Source organism: Plectropomus leopardus, chromosome 18 (assembly GCF_026936395.1).
Source record: "Plectropomus leopardus strain MGB_pleo_1.0 chromosome 18, ASM2693639v1, whole genome shotgun sequence".
In the NCBI taxonomy this organism is placed as follows: Eukaryota; Metazoa; Chordata; class Actinopteri; order Perciformes; family Serranidae; genus Plectropomus; species Plectropomus leopardus.
Genome location: NC_142193.1, coordinates 11,240,083 through 11,264,844, shown reverse-complemented (window position 1 = coordinate 11,264,844; position 24,762 = coordinate 11,240,083). Strand labels below are relative to the sequence as shown.

The following is a 24,762-nucleotide window of genomic DNA, read 5'->3' as shown; positions in this document are numbered from 1 at the left end:
CATTATCCGAACAAACACACACAAGAGTGATCAGCAGCGTGCCGCTGACACTGTGGAGAACATATCAGAATCCATACGGGGATCTGTGACACAGCTCTGCACATGGCGGAAGGCGTGCGCTGATCCGGCCACGAGCACTCACGCCTGATTGGCCCAGCTGGGGCAGCCATGGTTGGGCGACGTCCCCCTTGCTCTCTGTCACTGGCAGAACAACCGAGCAGCCAGGTTCACAGACCGCAGCCGACACCCTGTCACCGCCTTGCTGCCACACTCCGCCACACATTAAGGCGCACGCACGCACACACACAGACACACACACACACACACACACACACACACACACACACACAGAGAAACGAGCAGGAATTTGAGGAAAGCTTTACCACAGAGCAGAGAAAACTAAAAAGTAGTTGAGGACACAAGGAGGATCACGTGAAGTCCAAAATGTAATTCTGGAAAGGAGACATTTTTGGGGTATCACGATTCACCAGAACAACCAAATGCACATATTACTCCCATTTCATCAGTGTTGTGTCAGATGTTGCAGACTCTCCACCCTGCCACTACTCACCACACTGCAAAAGGTCACGACCTCCACTGACTCACATAGCTAATTAATTATTCATGAAAAATGCATAGGAGTGTGAACATTTTGTTTTCCAGTACAAATAGGAATTTGTTTTTTGTAGGACGCTTATCGTGAAGTCATTAATTTAATTTTGTTTTAAGTTTATTTCCACCTTTGCTAATACAACTATTGAGTCGGGTGAGGGACTGTTCATTATTTATGAGAGGGGAGAGGTGTTACAAAACAGGTAAAGTAAAACCAGTGATTTCTTTCTAATCACATTATAAATGTTTGAAAATACTTGTTGAAAACGTGAAAAGACTGGGAACTGTGTCAAACTGATTTGTGGAGTTAGACCTTTAACTGTCACCATTTCCATTTCTTGACGATTTTTTATATCATTTAAATATGAGTGGTTAATAAGACGTTTTTTATGGTGTGATAGACTCATTACACATATTTGTTTTAGCTTTACCCAGGCTTTAAAGACCCCTAGAACCCCAAAACCAACAAGTGGATTTGAAAGGCATGTTTTATTCACCAAATCTCTGAAATCACACCCTTTAATCATATCTATAAACTGTGAAATATGGTTATTTACGGTGCAGTAAGGGTCATGCAATTTTTTTCCAAGTCACTCAGGGAGGCTAAAGGAAAAATATTTTTAGCTTAGCATGATATAAAACAGAAAATGGAGTCCCAGCCTCCCTCCTACTCTGATAAATAAAGTACAGCCCCTTAGAATGTAAATACCATCAGCTGAGTCTCTTTTTGAATGTGCTTTGTTTTGAAACTGTTTATACCACGTCAGCCAACAGAGTGGTGGCTCTTAAATTGTTGTAGAGAATAATGTCACTCAATTGAACAAATACAAGCGGGGACACTAATAAAAAGCTTGAAAGAGACAAGCTAGCAAAGGGTTATTTTTAGCCACTGTTCTATATACAACATGTTCCTCCAGACACTAGATGCTCCGGGGTCATCTTCACTGTTTACACAGTCTCTTATGAAGACCTCGTACCTAAGACTACAGTAGAGTTAACTGGAGCCTTTCAAATCGGTAGAGTAGGTTTTATGGGATGTTGCAGGCAGAGTTGAGGTATGCTCTATGTTTTTGTAAATCCACAAATACTAATCATCATATTCATGAGCTCATGTGTTACCCAAAATGATCACCACAACAGGTGTTATCGCTCTAATAAGTGACACTTTATCAAAATGTTTCAAGTAGTGTTTTATGGATTGTGTGGCACAGATGGTTTCATAATAACAGAAGGTCCGTCTGTCTGAGGACATCCAATATTTGAATCTTTGGGAAAGTTTATTCCAAGCAAACAGCTACTTTTTGAATGGTTGTTGGTGCCTTAATAATGAACTGAAAATGAAAATAAACTCAAATGATTAATCAATTAGTCAATCACTTAAATACATACTACACTGCACTATTTACTACACTTTTTTGTCAAATTTGAACTTAATATCTCAGGGTTTTGGACTAACGCTCCAGAAAATGTTTTTTGTTTGTTTTGTTTATTTATTATTTATAAACAACATGAACAAAAGATTAAAAAGGGACTAAGAGGCAGATTAACTGCTTAGGAAACCAATCTCTACACTACTAATTTACCACTAAAACAAATGAATTTTATAAGGTTATCACATAGTCACATTTTAATTGTAAATAGCTATTTTGATCATTATTTAGTGATAATTTATTTCTATCTATAAAAATCAATAACAGATGGCCACTATGAGCTCTCAGAGCCAAAAGTAGTATCTGCAAATATTCTATTTCAACTGACCAAACGTTAAAAGACTGCAAAGTGTAAATTATTTACAATCATATGAAACCGGGAAAACCAACAAATCCTGTTTTGTTTTTTATTTTTCCTGAGAGGGTGCAAACAGCAGCAACATGAAAAGCGTGCACAAAAGGCAGACAAAGAGAACCCCACTGAATGTGGGCAAAATCGATGAAAAGATTAACTTATCGGTTGATTTTCAAAAAAATGAAAACAACTGTTAGTTGTAGTCCCTTTTTTTGCTCATATTATAACAATAAGTGTATAATAATAAATTTCAAGCCTAACCCTATCTGTGATTTTTCTTTTAATATTTACAACATATATAAGAAATTTCTTGCGGCGTTTACTTGTTTTATAGACTGATTGATCTGTGATTGATTCACATAATTCAATCTTAATAAAGACGTTTTGATGGCAGTGAATCGAGGGAATTCCCTCACACACAACATGTCAGCCTCCTCGTGTTTTTTGGGCAAGAAAACCACAAAAGCAGTGACTGTTTCTCTTTCCTGTTACATCGCCAACATGTGACGTGTCTCCCAGGACAGCTCTGTCCTGTCCTGTCCTTTCCTCTCCCTCTCCTCCTGGAGTCATGTTTAAACAAAGTAACATTCATACATGAGTGGGTTTCCATGGCCACAAGGCCTCAGGATTATCAGAGCCATGGCCCACCATGGTGTGATGGGTAGGAAAAAGCCCAAAGGCGCGCACAGATGCTCTCGTGCTACTAGTGTAGCCTTGATGATAGCCTTACAGGCTAACACTTTGAGACTCTAAAACAAAAAAAAGGAGGAAAAAAGATCCACTTGACAGAAATGCTTAAGGCCTCACTTTAAATAGCTCTGTGCTGTTTCTGTTTTTTCCTATTCTCTGTTTATTATTGGTTTGGGCCTCTGCTGCACGGGACTGTCTTGAATGCAGTTTTTAGTAGTCGAGGGAACTGAAACCTCTCTCCTAAAGAAGCCTTAAGACAGATCGTTTACATAAAGATTACATAAAGAACGTGTTTGTTCTGAGGATGATAATGACTTAGTGATTGTATGTGCAGGCCGTAGGGGAAAGCAGCAGCAGCTTCCTCGGCTGGCACACTGTGTTTGTCTCTGGATCTCGTCACTGCTCCTGTCTCTGGTTTGGCATGAAAGCACGGGAGCAGTCGTGACCCCTCAGCTTCAGCCCACTTCTGTCTAAGCCTCAGGGCACACACACGCACATTTCCCCCTGAGGTCAGCGAGCCTGTCTCGTTCATTAACCATGATGGTTTATTCTTATTCGCTTTGTCTTGATTTCAGAATTGGCGACACGTGTGGTTATCTCGATAATAGTCATTGTGGTTTAATCGACAGCAAACAGTACTTGAGAAGCTAATTTGTCAGAGCACAACAGAAAAGCCACAAGTGTAATGGTTTACAGTGCAGATAGTTTTCCACACAACAGCAGGACACAGTTACTTACCATGCTGGAGTGTTAGACGTGTGCTTAGAGAGGTTCCTACTCCTTCCATTACTCCTTTGCAAAAAACTGGTCTGCTGACAAAAAAAAGAAGAGTCAAAAATTGCTTGCTTTTTTAGATGCATTTTTGACAAACCACAGTGACAAATGTGTTGCATTTCTTATAGCTGCCTTTAAAGCCAAGTAATCTACTGGTGTGGATGGGTCAGCCTACAAAAAGTCCCACCTAAAAAAAAGGTTAAGTGTACACCATATTGGGAATGTTTTCACCACTTTACCTTAATGTCAGACAGTGATTTCCAACAGGAAAATAGGGGTGTTTTATCACTATCTTCAAAGCCAGAGTCCATTGAGAAAAATAACATTACTGAACACAAGAGCTGCTGGTCTACAGCTGCTTCAGTCACTTAGTTAGTTTGTGTAATTGTGTGACTCTGGCATTCAAAAGGGTTAGTTCACCAGTGTCAAAGAATAACACAAACTGACCAACTGATGGAGACACTTGGCAAACCTGCACCTTCCATGTTCAGCAAGCCAAAATTACAGTTTTTATCAATGAAATCTGGTGGTTTTGACAAGAACAGAGATGGGGGAAGCCATTAATGATTTCTCTGTCGAAACAGACATTCTGAAGGAAAGATAAACCAGTGAAAATACTCTCAATATAGAGAACATTTAACCTGATATTTTTTTTGGGCTAAAACAATTTTTGTTTCTGACCACTCTCCACAGCAGTACATCATTTAGCTTCTGTGTTTGACTCCTGCATGCTTCTCCAAACTGGAGGCGTGCTGACACATCCACTATCTAATGTACTGACTATGGATAAATACCCCATGGAACCTCACTTCAAAAAACCCAAACTATCCCTGTAATAACTAAATGCAAAACATTGATTGGTTATTGGTAAAAATGCTGACAATGCTGACATAAAAAATCAGGAAAATAGGGCTGGATTTCATGAAAATGGTAAGGATTGTATTTTACAGCACATTATAGACTGGCTGGATAGCAGATGACTCTTTTTATGTAACACTGACTATGTTAACATGCACAAAAATTCAGGTTTTTGCCCTGAAAAAGACAATATTCATACTAAGCTGTTAAATGAAAATGAATATTCCACTAACATTCCAGTTTATATACAGCCATCTGATTTACATGCCCTATCATGTCATTTATCACATCAAAATATGGAGAAATGGAACGCCTGGAGCCACTTGGCCCATTTTGCTTCTTTGCATCAAAATAGGAACACACCCCCCCCCCAGTTTTCCACTTGTGGCAGACTTGTGCAAACACAGCCTTCATTATTCATTCCTTTAACCACCTTCTTGAAAAGATTTATATTGCAAAATTTGTGCATATCCAAAAAAACTGTTGATATGCAAGCCTTTCATGCTGTTTAGGGGTCAGTTTGTTTCTCCTTCCAAACAAAAATGTGGGGCTTTTCTTTTGGACAACCATCTGTGCCACAGCCTTGCAAACTGTTGGCTAGTTTGGTTTGTGTAAAATGAACAATGACAGAGCTGACCGTAAATGGACAAGAGGCCATGTGTTGTAATCCGCCATAAAAACCCAATGGAGATGCATATTGTGAATGCACTGCATTAATGTCCAAAGAATGCTCCTAAAACCCAAATAATACAATTAATTTTAACAATTACAATTTGAATAAGGCCAAATTTAGAATATCTAAACAGAATATGCTGTTTACATGACCCGCATAAAATTCAGAGTATTGTCATATCTGGAATAAAAGTGGAATATTATTGTGCATGTAAACGTGAGCGGAATACAAAACAAGGCAACACTACTGTAAGATTGTGTTTATTTCATCTCTCATGAAAGCAGAAGCCATACATAGCTGTGACCAAGAAGAGACTCTGCTCTGTAAGTTGATGTGGGGAAATGTAAGCACAGCGCTGTGTGGTCTTTAATGTGATGTAGGAGATTTCATTATGTTACAGTAAACAGTGCGCGCCTCGGCTGTGAGGCATGCGGGAGGGTTTGCCTCTGGCAACAATCGATTTATGGAGACCGTGCGCTCGGCTTAGCGAATGTGTAGTTTCTTTCTTCTAGCAATTCTTGATAAGACATTTTTTTCTAGCTTGTGTGTGATTGTATTCCAGTGCCATTTTCAAAAGCTGATCATAAAAATCGGATTTTATAAACATAGCATTGCTATATGTCTAAATCTGGCCTCAAAATCTGCAGTTCCTGTGCTTATTTAAATGTGTTCCTCCATTATTTTCTCTCTGTTCCTTTCCTTGTCACTGGATGGCATCCGGAACGTGTTGATGACAATGCTAGCCTGGCATCTTTCATTTCTGGGATTTAGATCCAATATCAGTGTGAGCAAAATCCAATTTTTGCACAACCAGACCTGTCAGTTGACATGGCAAGCATGATTGGATGATTAAAGTTGCAATAGAACAAGTGTAACCGTAGGCGAGAACATATTGTTGCAAAAGGGCTCTTTTTGTTCTCCAGTCTGACAGTATGTTGCCTTCTCTGCTCCTTCAGCCTTCTTATGCCTTTTCAATCTTTTCATTCTTCCCCTTCTCTGCATCCTTTAAGTGTTTTGTTGGAAATTTGATTGCTCAGTTCCGTTTACATTCACTCACCATCTGCTGAATTTGGCTGCAACTGTGAATCAATTCTTAATGTCGGCAGCTTTGCATCCACTTGCCTCCTCTATTTCACTGGGCCTCTATTTCATCTTTTTCATGGTCGCTGACTTTTCTTGATCTCTAAAGACACTTGACAAAACACCAGTCTAATATAGGACTCTGAATAAAGGAAGAGGAAACTTCAACCACCAATAACAGAGAAAAGGCCTGGGTGTGTTTCTGAATTTTTTAAAAAAAAATCGACTTTAAGCAGCAGATGGAGAGAGCAAAATGCTGCATGTTCTTTGAAGAAGTTGTGTTAAATGAAATAAGGATTCATATTGGAACTTTATGGTACCGACTCTTAAATTAGGTACTTGAGCTAAAAGCTGACGTCAACAGCTAACATGGTCAGAATGACAGTGTTGACAAGCTTATTGTTAATCATGGGTATTGCTTGTTAGCATGCAGCTTTTTCTAATAACAGTTACTGTGGCACACAGTACAGCTGAGGCTGATGGGAATTTCCATTTTGCATATGGGTCATAAACATAAGTGTTGGACAAATTGAAATTTTGACCTGATAAGGGAGCTAGAGTAAAAGTTAAGGGAATGCCAAAGTTTTTAACATTCATCCTGAGGGAAACTGAGTTAAATGTCTGAGTTAAATGTCATGACAACCCATCCATAAGTTGTTTAGATATTTCAGCCTGACGACACACCGGCACTGCCATCCCTAGATCTATGTCGGCAGCATGGCTACAATTAGGGTTACTGCTTTGCACTATTATCCATTTACCTCTTGACTTTCACCTGTTAATCCGTCATTTACAATGACATGTGTGTCGCTATGTGGCGGCTCTCTGTGAATCACTTTAATAAATTCGGTCTGAACTCTGCTTCAACTCTGTCTCTGAGTATTGTTGTTTGATAAACCTTGGCCCTTCCTGCAGCCGGGGTCTTCAGTCAGCCTGCTTCGCTCCTTCAGGCGAGTACAGTGGCAGAGGAGTGATAGTGTCCATGGAGCAGTCGGATGAAAGTGAATGATGGCTGATGGATGCTATCCAGTGGCACAGAGTTATTACCCAGAAGTATAATAGCTTGAGAGATCCTTGTCCCCTGTCATCTATGGCCAGATATAAATATGAATGATGTCCTGTGGATTTGTCAAAAGAAAGAGGGTCAGGGTCAGCGTCTGCCAACACATTTGTATGTTTTTTTGATTGGGTGTCCCGCTAGTGGAAGGATCTGCTTAAACATCCTTGAGCAAGATGCTTAACCCCGACCAGCAGAGGGTGAATTATCCCCCCAAGGGAACGAACAAACAGCTGTTCTAAAAAGAGAAGATGTTGTGCAGAGGATGTTGTGTTCCTGTCTCTGACATGTAAATCATCTCAGGGAGGCAAGATCTCTGTGTTTCAGGCCTGCAAAAGTTCCTAGGTTTGCCTTGAGTACATTTACATTCCTCACCTTCTTTAGGGTATTTCTATTAAAATGACCTGATTTATGATACAGTTCAAACTCATACACACAAATGATGCTTGTTCCTCCGTTACCTCTTTTCTACATATAAAAAGTCAGTCCTGCTTACCACAGGAGGGGGGGCGGGCCAAGGGTCAGCAGCGCTGCAGGTTTCTTGCTTCTACCAGCTTTACATGCTCAGTGACAGTCCTCTTACAGCCGACACCGTAGGGCTACACTGCAACACTTCAAGAAGCTACAATTTCTTCCTTTGTTTGAAGACCCTTGCCTGCAAAGAGAGAAGCACACAATGAATGAGAGATTGCTTGGCCATTTAAATACAATATTCAGTCACATCCACACCTGCATGAATAGGAGCATACAGAAAATGGCACCACCTGCTTAAATACCCAGAGTGAGGAGGCACACCCAGACACACTTGCCTGCAATCACACCCTGATTCATAACCCATGGTTCACAGCAAATGTGAATTTCCTCCACCCTGCACTCACAAACACGACACCATACCCATGTGTCAATGTTAAGTCAAGTCAGTGTAAAACTGGATGATACAGGTCTACCCATTACACAATCAGACCAGGCTCGAGCATTGATGGGTGCGGTGGAGTGAAGTGTATGTGGAGAGGATCAAATGTAGAGAGGATCAAAGAGAAATTAAAAGGCAAAAGCCTTTCAGGGCACAGTGCAAAAAAAAGTAACAAAGAGATGAAAGTTTTTTATTTGGATAGATTTCTCATTAGCTCTTGTTCTAGCTTGTTAGACAAGATCATTTGTTTTTTTTACTGTTTGAGGTAGTGGGGGGACGGAGGAAGCATGCCTAGGGCCCAGAATGTACTGGGTCTGGCACTGCAAAAAGAGACTACTCAATCTGCAGACCAGTAACCACAGGTGGACAGGAATATTGGTGTTGAGTGAAGCATTCATGTCAACAGGTAAACTCAGTTCCTGATTGTCAAAGGTTCATGTCAGTTTAACCTAAATAAAACTTTAATTAGGATATGAAGTTGCTCTGTGCATTGTCAGGGTGCATGTATGTGTGTTTAATCACACACATTCGCGCCAACACGAGCCCTGAGCGCACAGACATCCCCGCCTCTTCCTCCACACGAGCTCAGCCAAAATCATCTTCTCAGCGTTCAGTCACTGTGATGGCAAGGATGTCTCTGCTTATCTGGAATAAACAAATTCAACTGTGGCTGGCAGTGGCATTTGGCCTCTGTGTGCTCTCCTTCGTGGCAGCACGTGTGCGTGTGTGTGTGAGTGCAGAGCTGCTGCCATCGGACGAAGCTTGGAAGTCAATGGTTGCTCCTCCAAGATGTCTGATTTAAACAGCCTCTCTGCCGCAGGGCGAAAGCCACATTTCATTACACAATGCTAATTAATTTTAGCAGGAAGTCATGCGTGTTTGTAACTGATTGACTCATTGTCACACCCTAAATAGATGTCCACGACTCATGATGCTCTAAGTGCCAATTTCACGCTAGCTACAGGGGTGGAAGTTAAGCTATTAACTTGTTTAAAGTGAAATGTCAGGTGTGAAGAAGGAGATGACTTTAATGGGACAGCTGTTAATCAGTCACTCATTAGTGTTGTTGCATTGTATTACATCCGCAGGGACCTTTTTGTGATTTACATTCTATTAATACATCGCTTTCAGTCGGCTCGTCACCTCTATAGTACGCATTGACATTGTCAGGCCCGACAAAGCAGAGGGGGATGAGCGCAGTTGGCAGGTCTCAGGTCTGCTCTGGCTTGAGACAATGAGCTTCACAGCAAAGCCAGGCTTCTGTACAGGAGCAGCCTAATGCTCTTATGTCCCCCTTCATCTCGTTCCCTGTGTTCGGCTTTACCTCGCTTAACCCATTTGTCTTTTCAACATGCACCCCCAGCGTCTCTCCTCTCAGGTCAATTCTAGCAGAGCTCAGAGAGCCATTATTCATGGTCACTCATAAATCACCCATCTAATCAGCTGGCAGGGAAGTACTTCTGAGCAGGAGAAATCAATCCCATCCATAAGTGAAGAAATTGTGTGTGTGTGTGTGTGTGTGGGTGTGTGTGTGTGTGTGTGTGTGTGTGTGTGTGTGTGTGTGTGTGTGTGTGCATAATTGACCCTCATGTTAAAGTCTGTAAATCTTTTGCTCTGTGGGGGGGCTTCCTCCTACCATCCACTGTTTGTTAACAGTTTGTTTCACATCAATTTTGGGTTTCACAGAGAGCATACTATATCTTGTATCAGATAAAAGCAGGATGATGTGTGTGCACTGGGCCTCACAAGCACAAAAGATGGGCCCCCCAACCATTTGTTCCCAAAAAGCTGAAAGCCAGATTGTCTGCAGCATAAAGTTGACACCAAACAGACATTAAGTACTACTTCTTTTCTACTTTTTCTGTGAGAGATAAAGGCTTTGTTAATTCATTCCTTCATTTAAAAATTCCCCTCTCAAAATAAAAGCTTGTGGTAAAAATAAAATGCCACTTGCAGCTAATAAAACAATTAAAACCATTTATTTATTTTAGACTATTATTTGGCATTTCACCTTTATTGGAAAGTTGACAGTGAAAAGGCAGACAGGAAACAAAAGAGGGAGAGAGAGGGGAGGTATGTCATGCAGCAAAGGTTCCTGGCTGGAACTATATTATTGACATTATGATTAAGTGGCATGTGCTGTATTAATGCAGCTGCAATGGTGCTCTGAAAGCCTTCATAAAGACCAAGAATAAGCATGATGAGACCACCTTTATTATTTTTTTTTTTTAACTTTTCTTTTTTAATACTTTTTTGGAGTTATGACAGTGCAGAAAAAATCTTTGTTTAGAGAAACAGGTGCCACCTGTGAAAAGAAGGTTTAAATTGTAGGCACTACTTTCCATGAAGATGCAGTCACAAGGGGGAGAGTTTTAAAAAATCACACACAAAATATATGCTCATATTTACTGATGTATAGGTTTAAAAATTTAGTCTAGTCTGATCTCTTGTCAAACACTCTGAGGTGTTCAGCACAGTCAAGTCTTTGCTTGGAAACCATTATCTCGTCTGTTTGCTTCTCAGTGGCTGCCATTGACACTCAAAACAGAGCTATGTGCATTAACAACATTCCCAGTGCAAAGCTTCACCCGCTGGCCTGTGAGACAGGACAAGGTAAAAGTGGTACTTGAGTTATGTATACAGTTTCAGGGGGCATCTAGAGTTGAACTACTAAGTGTCAGAGCTGCAGTTTCAATCACTTCTCAACATCTCATTCCACACACACAACTAGAAAGTTTGGCTTCAGCACAGAACAAGAGTAATGTGAAACTGGGGGCACCTAGAGTTGAACAGGGGACCTCTTGATCTGCAGTCAAATGCACTGCCACTGAGATATACCCTCTTTAACACTATTGATGAAATCTAATATGCATATCATTATGAGGGAGGTGCCAGTGATTCTCCCTTTTTTTAATCCTTACTTTTTCCTGAAGGAGAATGTATTCAAATACAAAATGGAAAGAATAAAATCACTCTTGGGTGGCCCGGTCATAACCTAGAATGAATTGCGAACCTGCAGTCAGGACCTCACTCCTCCACAACACCAGCTTCTTGTCTAAATATGGTCACTTCGGGCTCCAAAAAAGAAGATGGCAATGGCTATAATGCCAAGTTTGAGACTTAGCTAAACGTATTATTCTCACAGTGTGACTTCTCTGCAGCACATTCCACACAGACTGTTTGGGAGTTTTGGCTTTAGATTTTAGCACAGAATAAGAAAATTGTTAGTGAGACAGGGGGCACCCAGAGTTGAATGGGGGATCTCTTGATCTGCAGTAAAATCCTCTGCCACTGAGCTATACCCTCTCTCCCACAGAACATATGAACCATATGAATAGGAGGTGATATATAATATTTGGACGTTTTCTTAAACTTAACTTTTTCATTTGAATTACTATATTTTTCCCCAGAAAATAAATGTATTTAAATAAAACAGGGAAAGGAAAAGATGAGTCTTCAGGTTGCCTGATCATGACCTAGAGCATTTGTTCCCAACCACCTGGGGAGGTCAGTTAGATATAAAATAAAATAAAATAAAATAAAATAAAAGCCAGACAATTTTAAAGATTTTTTTAAAAAATGTTGCTTTCATATATATATAATAAATGAAGAACAGAACTACTGAAGATAGACAGGAGAAGAGGGATGGATAATTCAGCATGCAGCAAAGGGCCATGTGTTGGAACTGAACCCAAGCTACTGCTAAAGACTCATCCTATATAGGGTGCACACATTGCCAGCTACCAGGATTATAACAATGAGTAATAATACAATTTTATCAGATTTTTTTTTCTCATTCAGCTCTCACTGTTGAGATTTGCTGCATCTTTTTCTGTACACCTATTACCTTTGGGTTTTAGATGATTTTGTTAGCCAAAACAAGTAAGACATCACTCTGGACTTTCTATTTTCTGACATTTTCTGAACTAGACATTTAATTATAAGAAAATTGTCAGATTAATCAATAATAAAAATGAAAAGTCCTACATTAAATGCTGCAAACAAAGTCGCATCTATACATCAATATTGTAAAAATCACAGTTTATTTTTGTCACCAGGTGTTACGGTTGGACTATATTACTGGTTACTGGCCCACAGGCATCGTACTGTATATAGGTGACCTCCAGCTTGGAATGAACCATTATTCTCATCCAGTAGCATACAGCGTATGTGATGTGTAAAGAGTGAGTGTCTGTCCTTATGGTCCTTTGTGGATGCTGATGAGGAGGAGGAGGAAGTGGAGGTTTTGGAGAGGGGGATGGGGACGGGGAACAGTAGTGAGAGCAGAATGAGGGAGGTTAGCAGAAGGGTGAGGGCGTGCTGGGATTTGTGGGGGCGGGTAGCGAGGGCCCAAAGGGAGGGAGGTGGGGGATGGTGAGGAAGGATACTAGTGTGCCGAGTCCCCCCCATTCTGATCTTATAATACCTCTATACTATGAGTTGGCTCTATTTTCTCCCCTTAGTGCCAGACTATGAATGGGACAGTTGCATGAGAGCTTTGTCTCTGCACAGCCCTCAGTGCCACGGGCTGAAACAGGGCACTCCATTCATGCACTCTCTCTGATTTTGTCTCATTAGACTGTGGGCGCCATGCGTGTTAAGCTCCCTTTGTGTGTTTAGGTGTGCATGCATGCCTGTGTGTTGCTATAGAGTGTGAGAATTGATTGCTTCGCTTGCAGGGTTTTCCTCTGTAACATATGTGTGCATCAAGCGTAGGCCAGCATCTGCATCCATGGTCTTTTTTTTCCTCCCATGTCACGGACAGACGACGACAAAGGATAAGACTTCATATCAGGGATGGAGGGAGGGGACTACTCTCTCCAAATTCAGTCAAGATTTCCCCGCCCTCGGGCCTGTTGTGAAATCGACACACGCTTTGATGGCCGCATTACCCTCGTGTTCGTCCAAAAACAACTCCTAACAGTGCGACCCTTATTTTAGAGAAGAATCCTTGACCCGGAAGCGTGGTTTTTGTTTTCACTTCATACAAATGTTGAATTGCAAGATGCAGAGTTGGGGAATGAGTGTGTTTGAAACGCACCATCAGCGCTCTCCTCGGAGTCATCTCTCATCACCATTCTGCTCTTTGTATCTATCAGTCTTTCAGACAGCAGAATGGCCCCTACAGTGTAGACTGAGGCTGAAAGCTGCAGCTGCTGCACACACTGAGCAGAGGCAAGGGACAGCACTCCCCCTGCTTCTCTACACACACACACATACATACACACACACACATTCAGAGAGAGAGGGAGAGAGAGCTGCTCCTCCCTGTTTGTCTGATGTTTTGCTTTGCTTTAATAGCAAGACTGATGCCATTTAAATCTTTCGCTTCAATTCACTCAATGCAAATCCAGCTGCATAAGTGGGTTACCAGAGCCCTTTACAAGCACATAGGCGAGGACAGTTAATGCAGCCGGCCTATACAGCCAACTTCATTTATTCTAATGCCAGATTTTCTAACTAAGCATGAAAGATCTGCAAAAAAAGTAGCAATGTGAAAATAGCTTTTTTTTTTTTTAAAATGCTAAAATGATGTTAAAATGAATGTGCAACCGTTTCCCTTCCAAAATTCAATTAGCAGATAAACATCTCACAAGACCTTAACAAATTTGCATAGACTGGGTTGTGTGTCACTAAGTGATAATTGTTATCTGATATATGTCATGCAGTGATTTTCTTTTTTTTCTACGACTCCACTGCATATCCGAAGGAACCCTCTTTTAGTCACCCCTATCTCTCTAGAAATTACATTTGTATATTACTGTGCTGCAAAAATAATCACTGCTTCACTTATATCCGGAGAAAATGTTAGTTTCAGGTAAAGAAACACAGATTCATGTACTGCTCAGGCTTTGGAATGATGTTTTTGGGCTGGATGGCGGGTTAAGAAACTGTACTAACTCTTGGTTTATGTCCAGACTCTTGTCTTATGTTTAGGCAACAAAAGCAATCTGTTAAAGGTTAGGTAAATATTTTGATTTCATCTAAATGTTAACAAAAAAGGTAGACTAATAAAAAAAAATGATGCTGTAGTCGCTACGAGTGGCTACTATATTGCAAGATTGCCTTTTGGTGGAAAACTATCGAAGTACGATTCTAGTGAACAGTTTGCTGATAGTGTCAGTATTCAAATTTTTGTGACTTTTTGCAATTATGTTTATATAAAGTGTAATATGCTCAGCATTACATTTCCTTTAAAGTGCATTTGCAGTTATCTTTAACTTATTTTCACCTAAATATTACTACAACACTGAAAGCTTAAAAGTTAAATGCATTACTTATTATGATCCAATACATACAATATATACAAAACAATATAATACTCTCAAATGAATTATTCTGCTTTTTAGAACTTTGTTTTTTGGCTTTTTTTCTGGTTAAAATTCTCAAATTAAAAATTGTAAAAGTAAAACTTGTACTTTTAATTACTTTTACTTTATAGTATTTCTGCTTTTAGGTTAGTAAAGTGAACAATCTGAATACTTTTCTCACCACTGACAATTGTTATCATTTTTACTATTAAATCATTATTGTGTCATGAAATGTGTCAAGAAATATGCAGACATACTCCTGCTTAAGATGTGCACACACATACACAAGCAAAGGCATTCCAAATGCAATGTGCACTCTCGAAATCCCATACTCAATTTCACAGTACAAACAGTTACAGTAGATGGTGATAATTTTGGAACCAGCTGTGGTATTTATACATATTTTGGGTGTTATTTAAAGAAACCTTCTTCTCCTTCATGTGCCTCCCTCTGCCCGGCTTTTCAGCTCCTGCGGTATTAAAGATACGCTGCTGTAAATGAAGTCATCCCTAATCCCGTATGTGCTGTACGGCCCTTCTGACGAAGACTCATAAAGGTGAAAGTGCTATGTGATTTGTTGGATATTATTAGCATGGTAATAGGGTCTTAAAAGACACACAAAGAGAGAGAACGGCACACACTGTGCATCCAGGTGTGTGATATTTAGCAGCAGCCCCTGCCTCAGGAACAGATCTGTCAGACGAGTGAACACACACTGTAATGAAAGACTGGCCACTTCCCTGGAGAATGTGAATAATATGAATAAGAATTACACGCATGTACAGTAGTTTGGGAGCACACACAGTCAGTCAACAAACATAAACACACACACACACACACACGCCCTCTGCCCTCTAAACCTGTCACCAAAGGCAAAGGTGCTCTGCACATGCACCTACACATGTAGACACACACACACACACACACACACACCCACACACCCACACGTCGAATATGCTCCATCCCCGCCTGAAGACACAACAAGAAACATCTCATTCTGAGTCACTCTCAGCCTGACTCACACCCAGGCACACGCATATACGTACACACATACACACAAACACTCACACAACACATCCACAGCACTGCTTTTTTCCCCTCAGGAGCACTCTGCTTTACCAATAGCCTTTAACTTGGTTACTGGGACAAATGTTTATCTCTAATTCATCATATATCATATATGCTTACTTAGTCAATATACACACATACACTTCATTCACACATAGAGCCTCTGACTCCACCTCTTTCAGCCCCCCTTCCTCAGCTCCTTCTCCTCTTCTTCCTTTGCTAATGAGTCTCTGAGTGTGCAGGTGAGCCTGAGCCCGGGGAGGTGATGGCTGCTGGCTTCCACGTGTGTGCATGTGTGTCATGGCACGCATGATTATGTGATGATAACGTACACATGCTCAAGGAGTTGCCGCTCACCCCAGGTTAACTCATCTCCTCGCCGCTAATTAGAGATGAGAATCTTAAAGGCTGATGAGTTGAAGAGTTTTTATGGCAAAGCAAGAAATGAAGTGTGGCTCAGTGCTGCTGCTGTAAGTGTGATGGAGATCCACAAATCTCAAAGAACAGATGCAGTTCAACAAAAAGGATAGGGAAATAAATTAAATGCATAAACTAAGGGCGAAGTTACATCAAAGTGTTATTCATTCTCTGAATATTATACCAGAAAATGATCACCATTTCTGATAGAGGGGGAAAGTTGAATTGGAGACTTGAATGTGTCACGATGTGCAGTAAAATGCTTTGCTTTTGAGCAATACCTCCCTATTCTAGCTTTATGGCTTGTTATGATGTAGTAAACAAAGTCTAAAGCTGCCAAAAACCACATATGTAAGAAACATTTCAAATAATTAAAGATAAGTGCTTAAACTATTATTAAAGAATTCGAATATTCTGATTGAAAGCGGACAGATGTTTTACTTTTTATACAGATAAATACAGCAAAGGAATTGAAAAAAAAAAAGTGATTTTATTCCAACTCTTTGTTGTGTCTTTTTCATTGAAAGTCTCTGACACCAAGCTAACCACATGACAGTAACAATATAAGATATGTGTATAAGTTGATGGAATACAAGGCTCTTATAGTATTATTTTGTAGAGTTGTTGGTCAACAAATTAAACCCAAAAGACGTAGCTATATGGGAAAAAAGTGAAGCAGAGATCAAAAAGATGTACTAACATGCTGGGGATCTATAGAATACAGCCTGTGCATTATCGCTTTTATGGGGTTTAAAGCTGCAAGCTTTAAAGCCTTTTTCACAGAGCCGTAAGCTTTTTCTATTGTGTGCTACTTTGTTGCCTCTTCAATGCCATATAGCTAGGTCACATGTATAGAGAGCACTGTTTACTTTAGTAATAAACAGAGGGGGCACCTAGAGCGTAAATGGGGAGCTGCTGATCTGCAGTCAAACACTCTACCAATGAGCTATACCCGCTAATAAATTGCAGCCACTTCATTTTTTTTTTTAGCTCTATTTCATGCTGAATTTCACCAACAGCCCCTGAACTCAGAGCAACAGCAAAGCGGGAACACTTACTGAGACAAAAAATAAAACATAAAATAAAATAAAATCATGTGTGGGTTCAGTCAGGAGATCCTGAATGTTTGTATTTGATAATGAACATGTGCTTGCAGATGCTGTAACTTCTGTGTTAATTAATCTGTTCCATGCTAATTTCAGACAAAAAAGCAACAAGGATTTAATATTCCCAAGCACTTTTAAGGGAGAAATGTATTTGAACACTGCTGTACATGAGATGGAGATGCATTAACCTCACAGTAAAGTCACATCTTACAGACTGTAGCCTACTCTTTTTTTACCGTCTTGTTCAAGTAACCAAATCTACAAGAACAAACCAATGCATTTAATATACATTCTCACTACTTACTCTTACGGAGCAGGAGTATTTCCATAAACTGCATGATTCATTATTTGGTGTGAAACACTATTTTTAGTGTGCATTGTTTCTAGTATGCTCTCTTTAGACCATCCACCCATCCATCCATGCAACTATAACTCTATATATTAAAGCTACAGTTGGTAACTTTTATGAAAATAACTGTCATATTTGCTGAAACTGTCACTAAATTCTAAAAGAAGTACATGAGAAGGACAATCTGTAGGAAAAATGTCAATTGCTTTGTGAGCGGCTGTCAAACTGTCATACTAGGCAGCACTGACCAAATATGGATCAAGATACTGTTACTGCATTGCTTAATTTTTCAGAATCATATTTTAGAGTACTGTTTAGCTGTAAAATGAGAAAGATGGTCCTGCTAGCGCGTGATGCTTGGTACTTCTGTTTAACTCTATTCAAACATGGTGGCTGGGTCACAGATGTTCTCATTTCACAGCTGCCTAGTTTGACAGTTAAAACGCAGTTCACAAGCAGTGATTGACGGCTGCGTTAAAGACATTTCGGCTCTGATTCATTGTTTTAGTTCATGTGCATTAAGGCCATTAAAAGTGCTACAAGGCAATAGAATAGGCAGGGTGATTATCTGTCTCATTTAGTGCTGTGTGGTTATAGTGACAGTTTCAAATGTGAAATATATGAATAGTACTATCTGAAAAGTGTTGTTTTTTTAAAAAATAAAAGTTAGCAACTGTAGCTTTAAGTCAGTATCTATACATGCAGACATGGTCCTTTTTATTCTGTCCTCTCTGTATTTAAGCGTTTATGGCATGGACAAAACACAGCAAAACCACCTCCACAAAGTTAAAGAGTTAGAGGAGGCATTGCCCAGTGGTAGAGCTTCATGTTAAGAGATTCCCTGTTTAAACGCGGGTGCCCCCTGTGACAACATTAGGCACACACAGTGTATAAATCCTTTATGCTGTTATCTGTTATTCATCGTCCCTTGCGTAATAAATTTCTCAAATGAAGCTAGTAGGAATCTCAATAATGACATTGAGATTGAGATCCGCTGGCACACAGCACAGAACATTACATAACATCACAGCCACAGGTGTCAAACTGTGTACTAGTTTGCTCTGAGAGTCCACAGGTTTCCGTTCCGGGCACACACCACACACACTTCACTGCAGGTAATTGTACTAATAAATCCCCCACCCCTCTTCCTCCGCCTTGCAGAGAGCACTTTGCATCAATATTGATCTACTGAAGTGGTTTTGTATTGAGGTAACAGTTTTGTGCAGATACTCCTGCATTTAAACAGAAGATGATCTATAAAGAGTAATAGAATTAATGTTGCCTTACAGATAGCCCAGTTAAGAAGGCATTTTTTCTTGTTCTGGTGCATTTATTCTGGCTCATGTAAATCCTTGTGAAATTTGTTTAACAGGGATGGAAACTATATGTATTCCAGAGCTTCCACGCCATGTTGAAAGCCATTACATTTCCTTAAAAATGTTTCTGTTTCAGATTAGTGCTAAATAAACATAATTTCTTGGAGACAGAGCTGGCTCTTGACCTCAGTCCTTCATCTTTAAATTAAGATGTTTTGTGTCGGTCAGTCAATGAACCTAACGACCTACTGTGCTTTCTCACTGAGTCTGCTTATACTTTCATTTGGATGCACTGACACAAAAACATCCAAAGTTGAACAGCAGACCTCCTGACCTGCTGTCAAATGTTTGGCCTGTGACTTATACCAGCAGATGTAATTAGGCCAAATGGTGTCCCAACATTCATTCTAATGGAAGCTGCTCACCCGACCCAAACACCAAGAAATCCTCTTGCTCCTGTGTTGCTCTCTCCATGCTGCACAGGGCTCACGTGATATCTGTCTTTCTCTGGCTTCATAAACAACATAAACATAATATCTTGAAAACCATTCAAGGTGACTTTTCTGAATAATCCTGTTTATCATGAACTGCCTCTGAGATTTAAATCCACACATACATAATTGAACAAAGACATCAGGAGGCTCAACCCAACTTGCTTTCTATGTAATTATGCCTCTGCACCCATGATAGCTGTGGCTGGAGGCATTATGCTTTTGGGTTATCTGTCCAGCCCATTCTCATGAACACAACGCCTCGAAAATGCGTTGAGCAAGTATCTTCAAATTTGGCACAAATGTCCATTTTGACTCGAGAATAAAAGGTTTGAAATTTTGTGATCAAAGGTAAGGTCACTGTGACTTTGCAAAACATGTTTTTGTTTTCAAGAATTCATACACTAATTACGAAAAAATTAAACGCGAAATTATAATATGATATAAAATTATGACATTTTATATATTCAAAAGGTCAATGGTCAACTTCACTGTGACATTGTAATGTTATGCAAGGACACTTTTCTGGCCATTACTCGACATCATAAATCAGGAACTGAAGGGGAGACATTTGATCAGATACTGAATTGGTGACACCAAAGCATCATTCCCACTGCAAAAACACCCTGCTAACACCCACTAACATCTGGCTTTGTAATGCAATAAGAATGTGTATGATCAGCATTCACACCGTGGTCAAATGACTCTGCAGTAGACGCGGGTATTTATCGCCTCCAGCTCCGATCAGCATTGATAGGAGCACAGCACTTGGATGAGTGTGCTAATTTCAGCTCTTTAACCAGTGAGATGCAATGGCGCACTGTCATTAATTACTGTTCATCTCCTCCTAAGCAGCACTAAAACATCAATCCTAATACATCTGCACCAAGTTTGAATAAGAGACTGACCCCACAGGCAGGGTCAAGAGGTTCAGTAACTGTGGGACGAAACTTTAGAACTGGAGCGAGGGGTGACTTAGAGTAAAGACCTAAAATAAGGAATACTTCACCCACAAAATTATCATTTGTGTATCATTTACCCGCCCAATGTTGTGTAGAATTCATAAAGAAAACTCTTTGTCTAATGCCTCCATGGTGAACAAAGAAACCCAAAAACAGAGAAAATTCTTGTTTAATTCAAGTAAAAGGGGGCCACATTTAACAACAGCAGAGCTATAACAGAGCATCATGGACAAACTCTCACACAACCTCTGCAGTATAATCCAAGTCTCATCCAGCTGTATGCTCATGCTTCCCAAATACATGCATTTTTGTTAAAGCCTTAACAAATCTGCATAAACAGTCTCAAGCATGTGCATGTGTTTGGGAAGCACTGAGCATACAACTGGATAAATGAGACTTGGATCATACTGCACAGGTTGTGTGAGAGTTTGTAAACAGATATTTATTTTCTGTTGTTAAATGCAGCTCCCCTTTACATAAATTATTTAAGAATATTCTCAGTTTATGGATTTTTTTTGTTCAATGTGGAAACATGTCAGAAAACAGAGGTTTCTTCATGAATTAAATGTAACAATGTATGAATAATTAATATAGAAATTATAATTTTGTGGGTAAAGTATTTCTTGAAATTATTATTTTTTACTGTTGTGATGCTTGTTGAAACTAGAGGTGGAAACAAAATATTTGTACTTGAAACATGATGCTTGTCACAACACTGAGTTGGTTATGTTAACTTAACAACAAGCTTGGACATGTTCATAATCAATTTTCATGGCGAAAAACTCAGAATTTTCTGACTTTACATGTTGATGAGGACCTTTAAAGATCTATAAAGATTTCCAGTTTCCCAGGAAGTTAAACATTTCCATGAATTCCCCATTTCATGAAGACGCAGCTGTCTCGAGTTTAACGCACATTAATAGCAACCCGTCAGTCTACAACTCAGAAATAGAGAAATGTCTGTGATGACTTGAGTGGAACCATATTGTGAAAAAAGAAAATGACAAGAAGACGTCTGACGAGTCTGTCACTCAAGCCTCTTCTTTAAAGTGCTTTGATGTTTACATGGATGATACACTATCAAATGAGCCAAATTAGTTTGGTTTATGCAGACAGGCTGAAGGATTATGGGAGTTAAGAAACCCCAATCTCCTCAATCCATCTATGATTGGTCTGTTTAATGACATAGTGACATATTTTTTGAAGGTTGTTTTTAGGCACTTATATTTCAGGCACAAGATTGTGAGAGTGTTGATAAATTGGTTCAAATGTCAGGTAGAAAAACTCTTATGCTGTGGATTGGCACGAGAGATGAAAGGTTTCTTTACAACATAATCTGACATGATCCTCATGTTGTCAAACTGCATGAACTGTTATATGTATTTATATGTAGTGTAATCTAATGACACACACCTTTATGAAATAATTTTAATACTATTTTATGTCACCAAAGTGTGTACATGATGAACAGCATGGATGAAAGCCCAGATTTACACACTGAGGTCCGGTAAAGCTGCGAAAGTGTTTATCCTCACCAGGAAGGATAATTTACCACAGCTGGTTCTATACTAAATATTTTGATCCACTAACACAAATACAAATGAGATAATATATGGCTGGGACTGTATCCAAACAAGTATCACTCCACTGTTTTTTCAAACCTTTTTATACCTGTAATCTTATGGAAACCTATAGGAACCTATTCAGTGAGATCTGATCAAAGAGTAAGGAGGAAAGAGTATACGTTACAGTATCAATCAAAGTCAGTCGATTTCCACTGCATCATCGACTCTGGTCTCTGCCAAATGTATTCTTTCTGTTCGGAAGCAGCAGATTATCCCATGTGCACTCTTAGGGTGTAAATCACTGGTTTCATCACCATACAATATTTTATCGATACTTTGGACAACGATAAGAAATTTGCCAATATAACAAAATCTTCCGCGATACGATTTTGATTCGATTCAATTTAGGGGCCTGCGATCAATATGGGCCGATTTCATCTGCTCATTTATCACAGTTGGTTACAGGAGGAGCTGCCACTCCTTTCTTTGCTTTCGGCCAGAAAAGATAAAAACAACATATACATAATTGGAAATAATTAAAACTGGTTAATTCTGTTTGAAAACGCTCTCTGGAAAAGAAGATTTAATTCAAACCATGATCGTTTTCCTAAAACTTCAGGGCTGACTTGACGACAAACTTCTTTCAACATCCTAAAAACCTAGATTAACAACAATATCTTTTCATTAAAAAAAATCTCAAGAATAACTAGGGAATGCATTTCCTGCGGAACATGCGTACAGATGCTTAAAGTTTAAATCAGTTTAAAACCATGGCTGAAAATGCAGAAATATGGAGCTGAAAATGCATAAATGTTTTACAAATTGCCAGAAATATCTGCAAAACTGGCAGAAATGGAAGCTGAACTGCTTTCAAGTGAAGAAGCTAGGAACTGAACTGGAAGAATGTAAAATGAAGAAGTTGGTGTTAATTGATATGGTTAAAATAATAAATGTTTAGTATTTTAAGGTATAAAATGTAGAAAAAAATTGAGAGGTATCCTATGTCCTTCAAGGGCATAACATTTTGACTTTTGAATGGTTTCTGTAGCTGAAAGTATCCAGGTAGGTATGTAGGTATGCAAGTTAGAAAAAAAGTACAGGAGAAGTACTACTAGTAGTATTAATAGCAGTAGCAGTAGTTATAGTCGTGGAAGTATAATAAAATAGCAGTACATCTATTTCTACACTGAGTAGTAATAGTATAAGAAGTTGTAGTAGCAGTAGAAGTAGCACTTGGAGTAGTAGTAGAAGTAGGTGTATTAACAGTTGCAATAGTTCCAGTACACAACTACAAGTATTAACAGTAATGCTAGTAGTAGCAGTAGTTGTAGCGGAAATAGTAGTATAAGTTGCAGTAGTACTTTTTTGTTCTAGTAGTGGTAGTAGAAGAAGCAGCAGTACTTCTATCAATACTAGGAGTAGTGATAGTAGCAGTAGCAAGAGTGGCAGTAGTGTTAGTAGTGGTATTAGTAGCAGAAGTAGTTCTAGTATTACTAGTAGTAGAAGCATCCACATTAAACATCAAGCATCAAAGACTAAACAGCTGTCTTTAGTAGGCCACATTTCCCATGTACAACATGCTAACGTCATTAGCTTAAGCCTATGACATTTTACATTGCATAAATTAGCTTAGCGGCTAGCGGACTTTTCCTCTTCTCATAACTTAATCAACTTACTATTATTTATGCTTTGATTTACTCACCGCTGGTTTAAGTCCATGCACCTCCCAACAGAACAGCACGGATGGTTTTCACTCTACATGTAGGTTTCTTCCGTCAGCATTGCTGGGACAGAGCAGCTAATATCATGTTAGCAAGAATTCAGTGAAGTGGCCCAGCTGTAGTCATGTTTCCTCAGTACAGCTTTTGTTTACATATGCGGTGCGCCATCTGTTGACTCGCAGTTTCTCCAAAAACAAAACATTTCCACGCTGGTAATTTATTCCCAACTAAAAGGCATTCTCCTCATCATCTTTCCATGGATGTGTTATAGTGAAGTGACATCTTTCTCTTGGCTGCTCGCCATCATCTGCCGGACGCTCTGTGATCGTGACACGGAATTTCAAAATAAGGGCGCGCCTATCAGCTGTTTTCGAAAACTTTGCCTCATTCACTCACTGGCTGCGTTTCAAAAGTCGTTCAACATGCCCTCGTTTACTTCGCCCGGCGGTTGCTCGTGGATCTGTTGCCCTCGGGATTAATCCCCGCCATCTTAAGGGCCGTGGGGCTTGGTGAGATCCACCCTTGGAGGGCTGAGGAAGTGTGTGAACCTGGATGGTCACTTCAGAGGTCTATATCACCCACAATGCTTTGCAGCTATGCCTGTGATGCAAAAAAAAATACATCCATGGTTAGGGGGCAGTGATAAGCAAAACTAAGTTTGTACCACAGAAGAAAGAGAGAATGAATAAACTAGTAAATAAATCAAAAATTAAATTAGATACAGGTACATTCACCATCTGATGCTTTTCAGTTTCACTTCTTCTAATGTATCTCATAGGTCTGCACAGTTAAGCTTACACACATAAAAATCCACTCGTCTAACAGCAGATAGTTGCTTATTGAAAACTGTAATATAATTAATTGCAGTTAATATTTATGAATAATTGTTCTGTTCAGCTTGTGTGATTTCTGTATTTCCTACATTATCTCTGAATGCATGGGAAAATGCTGTTTTTGGAGATATCATAAACCCAATAAAAATAATAGTTAATTATTATTATTAATAGTAGTCAT

General features: G+C 39.5%; 1 protein-coding gene and 1 long non-coding RNA gene across 3 annotated transcripts in view; one reads left to right on the top strand and one right to left on the bottom strand.

The window, feature by feature from the left end:
• The window catches only part of LOC148186439 (uncharacterized), a 43,163-nt gene extending 18,770 nt beyond the window's left edge, over positions 1-24,393 (bottom strand). The window contains exons 1-3 of one of the 2 annotated variants that reach the window (XR_015779612.1): positions 23,730-24,393; positions 8,026-8,184; positions 3,826-3,899 (exon numbers count right to left, since the gene is read on the bottom strand). This is a non-coding gene — a long non-coding RNA (uncharacterized LOC148186439). The remainder of the gene's footprint in view (positions 1-3,825; positions 3,900-8,025; positions 8,185-23,729) is intronic. The other variant, XR_015779613.1, reaches the window with a different exon arrangement.
• Positions 1-24,762, top strand: part of gjc1 (gap junction protein gamma 1) — a 52,232-nt gene that overhangs the window by 9,674 nt on the left and 17,796 nt on the right. The window lies entirely within an intron of this gene.